We start from the raw sequence: 6,000 nt of genomic DNA, 5'->3' as shown, positions 1-6,000 counted from the left end.
CCGCTAACAAAAAGGATTTTTACACACGAAAATGTGTAAACGACAAAAAATACATATTCATCGTGTAAATTTACCAAAACATTTTAAAAATTAACAAAAATATACTCAATTTATAGTCGCACTTTTAAACAGACTTTTTTAGAGTAGCGTGGCGACGAATAGCTGTTGCCCAGGTTTTTTTTTTTGAGAAATAAAAGGGTCATTTATAGCTTTTGCGAAAAAAGTATTTTATTGTAAATTCTCCACAGATTTTACTTTAGTTGTATCAATTAGTTTTTAAATATTAAGCCTTAATAACATTTGCCAGCAGTGTAAACTTTGAGAGAAAAGTTCATTTGGCACGCCAGTGTTTTTCAGGACTATTTTTTTAGGCATTGTATAAAAAATGACAAAAAAAGAAAAACTGTATAGGCTGTTCGAATGAATGGCCGTCCTAGTCACCAGTTCCGAGTGTATTCGATTTTTGTGTATGAGGCCTTATGCTAAACAGAAGAGGGAGTATAAGGGACTCAATATGAAGAAAATTAGCATATGGTTACAGAAGATATAGAATAAATTAATTGAAAAAGACCTGCGTGCCAAATGACCTTTACTTTCAAAATTTACACTGCTGGCAAATTTTTTTATTATTATTATTTATTTATTACAGCTCTCTTGAAGCTAATTCATTACAATATATGTAGACTTAACCTAGTTATTTAATATTACATTGCTTAAGCCTAATGAAATCATTTGGAAGGGCATTCATACATGGCAATTACAAGTTGAAATTACGGAACAATAATAAACGGAAAACAGATATAAAGTAATACATTACATTATATTGGGATAGATTTACAAAATTAAAGCAACTTTCTTTTAAACTCATTGATGTTTTTACATTGCTTGACAGTATTTGGTAATTCATTATAACTTTTAAGACCCTTGTAATAAAGATTACATATATCAGATTCGCTTTAAATTGAATTCATTTTTCTTACGTGTATCTTTGTTGTGCACATTGCTGCCATACTTTAAGTTAATCTTTAGGTATTCTGGTAAATTATCTTCAATAATGTTTTTAACAAATTTCATCGTATAATAAAAGTGCTGTTGTTTCACACTTAGCCAACCAAGGGCTGATAACATGTCTCTAATGGGCGTGTCATATCGTTTTCGAAGAATGAATCTCATTGCTTGGTTCTGTTGTTTCTGCAATTTATAAATTTGGCTATCATGCATTATGAAGAAAATTGGACAATAATTGAGGAGAGGTTTTATTATTGATCCGTATACCATTATTTTATATTTCCTTTTCAGTAATTTGCAAGTACGTCGCATAAAGTACATTATTTTTTTTGCTATTTTGCTTACGGTATAGTCAATATGATCATTGAACTGTAGCTTCTCATCAATTTTTATACCCAAGTACGTAAAGCTCCGCACCCTTTCTATTTTTTGTTGGTTTATGTTTAAACTACGAAGTTCATGCATATCAATATTTCTTCTGGATATGACCATGTATTTGGTTTTACTTACATTTATTTTAAGTTTGTTTAAACATAGCCAATTATATATTTTATTTAAGTCATCTGGTAGTTTTGAAACAATATCAGTAATATGGTCACCACTTAACATGATTAACGTGTCATCAGCGAAAAGATTAATATCACAATATTTAATACCGTTGGCAATATCATTTATGTATATATTAAATAATATAGGTGCTAGCACTGAGCCTTGAGGTAGACCAACCACTATACTTCTTTTGTCAGATACCGACGATCCAATCTGTGTTCTCTGGTAACGATTTGTAATAAGACTTTGAAACCATTTTAGCTCAACGCCCCGTATCCCTATATTACTCAATTTATTTAGAAGTAACTCTTGATCGATGGTCTCAAATGCGCGCTTTAAGTCTAAGAAGACGGCAACTATGTATTTATTTCTGCTCAATTCTTCTTTCCAGCGAGCTAATACTAAGTTTAGTGCAGTTTCACACGAGTGCCTTTTCCTAAAACCAGACTGTTGTGGCATTAATATTTTATTAGTTTCTAAATATTCTATTAGTTGTTTTTTAACTACCGTTTCAAGAATTTTTTCATCACTAGGCAACGTATTAATTGGTCTCATCTCGTCGGCTCTGATTGTGTTCTTGACTTTCTCAATTGGCACAACAATAGATGTTTTCCAGTGATCAGGAACAACACCATATTTTAGGCTTTCATTAATTAACTGCGTGTAAAAGTACCCTGTATATGTTATAGAGTCTTTTATGACTCCCTCAGATAATAGTTTTTTTCCTCCAATTTTATTTTTAAAACCACTGACAATTTCAAGCACTTCATCGGTTTCGATTTCTATAAATTTAAAGTTATGTGTGCAATTTGGAGTCGTAAAGGATTCTTTTTTACCAGGTTCTATATTTGAGGTAATTTCAATAATGCTGTCAATAAAGTAGTTATTTAGTGATTGTGCAATCTCATTTTCCGTTGTGTACAAGTTGTTGTGAATTAACACTTTATTAATGGCGTTTATTTCCTTTGACATACTTATGCAATTTTTTAGATGCTTCCACATTGATTTGCTATCTCCAATATTAACCGTTATTTTATGCTCCAAGTATTTAACCTTTTTAACCTTTACCATCCTCTTGTATCTACGTTTGATTGTATTATAGTCACTCCAGGCCCCTGTTTCTAATGCTATCCTGTAAAGATTATACTTTTGTTTATTAAGGTTTGCTAATTCAGCATCATACCACTTGTTCATGAGCTTAAGCCTTATTTCTTTAGTGTATGTTAGAGTGCCCATTGAATACGACAAGACATTAGTTAAAAATTTCGATTTATCATCGATGCTTAATTTCGAAAAATCCCTGTAATTGTATTGCCTCAGTTGGTGAAGAAGATTATCACTTGTGTAATTTTCCCAAGATATAATAAATTTGTTTGCTCTCATTTTATATATTTTCTCCAACTCGATCTTGACATAAATTGTCTCATGATCGGAGATCCGATGCATATCCATTCTTTGACACGAAATGTTTTTGCTATTGGTAAATAATAAATCAATCATGGTTTCGACCTCTCCCGATTTCCTAGTATAAAAATTAATTTTCTGAACCATTGAGAAGGACTGAAATAACTCTACCAATCTTTTACTGTACGTTGTAGCTTTATATAGATTTATATTGAAGTCTCCAATAAATACAGTATTATCATCTAGGCAAGTATTGTTTAAAATTTCACTGAGGTAGCTGATAAAGTCAGCATCGCTAGAATTTGGCGAGTGATATATTACCCCTATTTGGTATTTCGGGGTAACATTTCCAATTTTTAAAAGAAGACACCAAATATTTTTATCCCACGAGTAATTAACGAGAGTTTCATATTTAATTGAGTGATGGACGTAAATTAAAACACCGCCTGTGTGTCTACTATTCGAGTTGCATCTAATTAGGGTGTAGGTTTCTACCTGTATTTCGTGGTTTGTAATGTCTTCGGTCAAACAGGTTTCTGAACATAGCACCAAATGGGGCTTACAAATTTCTATTAGTTTCTCAAGTTCACACTTATTAGCTGTAATACTGTTTATGTTTAAATAAATGATATTCAATTCATGAATACTTCGTTGCTAAACTTTAGTTTTGCTTTTGGCTTGAACGTATTTTTGGTATGCAGGGCAATCCAAACTGAATGCTGAGTGATTTACATTAACATCTATTACTTTTTTCTGAACAAGTTCACAACAATTTACACACCTTATTATATCAGAGCCGCAATCCTTAACATCGTGATTTCCAGCACATCTACTACATGCCTTTTTATTTGTACAATCACTTGACTTGTGCTTATAACCCAAACATTTAAAGCATCTCATAATATTTAGATGCTCAAATACCATGCAAGTGTCCCATTCGATATTTACTTTTTTACGTTTCAAGACACTTTCATAGGTTAAAGCATCTGTTTCAACTAGAATGTTGAAGCTTTCTTCTCTTCGCGTTCTATTTTCGTATACTTTCAGTACTTTCAACTCCTTTCCCAAGAACTCATCATTTTGCTTAGTTAGACATTCTATTATGCGATCATTATTTATTTTTTCGGTTAACCCAACTATTTTCCGTATCTTTTTTATTTCATCTTTTCCTTTAGCTTTCTGGGCCTGGAACTCCGTTCCAATACTATCTCTTATTTTTTGATCGACTTTTTCGCAAGTATCTTTATTTTTACGTTCTAAAACTATTCCCACTCTATTAATTTCTTTCACAGTCTTAACAAGACCGTCGGTGGGTTCGATTACCTTTTTCAGCGCCTCTTTTGTTTCCTTAACGTTTTTGTTTTTGTTTAAGGGCTTTATAACAATTTTATTTTCATTTGTTTTGACTGCTTGGGCATATGATATTGGGGCATTTTCTTTACTAATTACTGGCTGAATGTTTTTTACCAAGTCATTACATTTTTGCAGTTCACTAGAAATTTCCTTAATGATTTCATTTTTCATAGCATTAATTCTCACTCCAATGTTATGTTCCAGAAATGTATTAAAGTCTGAAACAATACTCGTTTTTATTTGCGTACATTTGTTGTTAATCAGTTGCTCCAAAACTTGTTTTACATCAGCCGCCTTCAACTTAGATTGCTCACATTTACTTATTAAATGTTTGATTTTGATAAATTTCGTATTCGCATCAGATAAAGTACACTTATTACAAAACCATTTCAAATTAGTATTTTCCGAGATTATTTTAATTTCATTCCTTTTAATATTGCTACATTTTAGACAGAAATTATAGCCACACCCACCAGAGCATGTTATCATTTCATCTAATTGAAACAATTTGGCAGTACATTCTTTACATTCTACTGTTGGCATTTTGCCACTTTTTACTGTGGCAATATACCCTAAGTTAACGTATGGCAATAATATATACTAACCACAATACACAAGTTTATGGCAATTTCAATAATTTTATGATATGAGCAATTGCTACTATAACCTAAGCGTAAAACTAACTTGGCAGCACTCTGTTTCCAGCTGATCAGCTGTTTCGATTCCAAGAAGTAGTTGACGTTTGTTGATATGAAATGATGAGCAAAGGGCATCAATTGCGAATATGATGGCAAAGGACAGTGTAACAAAGGAGAGAATCTGAACAGAGGAGCGCCCTCGGGTACGCAAAGGAAAACCAAAAGGGATGGAGATTAATCCGAATTGTCTTGGATTTAGCGGCTCCAATGCTCTTTTGCGGAGGTGTCCAAAGCAGATCTGCTGCAGATTGTTCCCTGTGCCTTCCCAATACCAACAATTGCAGCTTGACTTACCTTTGTTAACCCAGCTATCGCCACAGCAAAAACAACAACAGCAAAACAAACTATTTTATTTATGCAACTTTTTGTTCGCTTATTTGTTTTGTTTGTATGTTTATTTATGCGCCACTCACTTCAGTTGATTCAGCTTGCACTTAAATGGTACTGTTGTACATAAAATGTATAAAATACAATTCTTTTAACTATTTAAAATGAGAATATCTAGCGCGAGCGTAAAACACACATCTGTTCCGTTTACTATCCATTCCGAAATAGGGATTAAAATTTAAAAACTAATTAATACAACTAAAGTAAGATCTGTGGAAAATCAACAATAAAATACTTTTTTCGCGAAATCTATAAAGGACCTTTGTATTTCTCAAAAAACCTGGGTAACAGTTATTCGTCGCCACGCTGTATATCTATTGTACATACATTAGGGTGCCCATCGAAAATGCATTTTTTTTTGGAAATTTCAAGACCCTACCCCATAACTTTATTAAGTTTTGTGAGAAATATTATTGCCAATTTTTATAGATTTTTAAAGGCCATTTAGATGTGTGGGCAAGGCATTCATCAATATTTCTTCAATATTGATATATATGTACAATCAGTATTTAATAAAGAAGTGGGGTTTCAAGAAATTTTAGGAAAATGGGGATGGCACCGCCCACTTATATGAAATCGGACAAAACCTACTCCTCTTAAT

General features: G+C 32.4%; 1 protein-coding gene across 1 annotated transcript in view; it reads right to left on the bottom strand.

Moving 5' to 3' along the window:
- beat-IIIa (beaten path IIIa) overlaps positions 1-6,000 on the bottom strand; it is a 196,155-nt gene that overhangs the window by 1,136 nt on the left and 189,019 nt on the right. The window lies entirely within an intron of this gene.

Source organism: Rhagoletis zephyria, unplaced genomic scaffold (assembly GCF_001687245.7).
Source record: "Rhagoletis zephyria isolate East Lansing unplaced genomic scaffold, Rhagoletis_zephyria_1.1 Rzeph_scaffold_00671, whole genome shotgun sequence".
NCBI lineage: Eukaryota > Metazoa > Arthropoda > Insecta > Diptera > Tephritidae > Rhagoletis > Rhagoletis zephyria.
The sequence above is the reverse complement of the archived record's forward strand: the minus strand, read 5'-3'. Positions and strand labels throughout refer to the sequence as shown.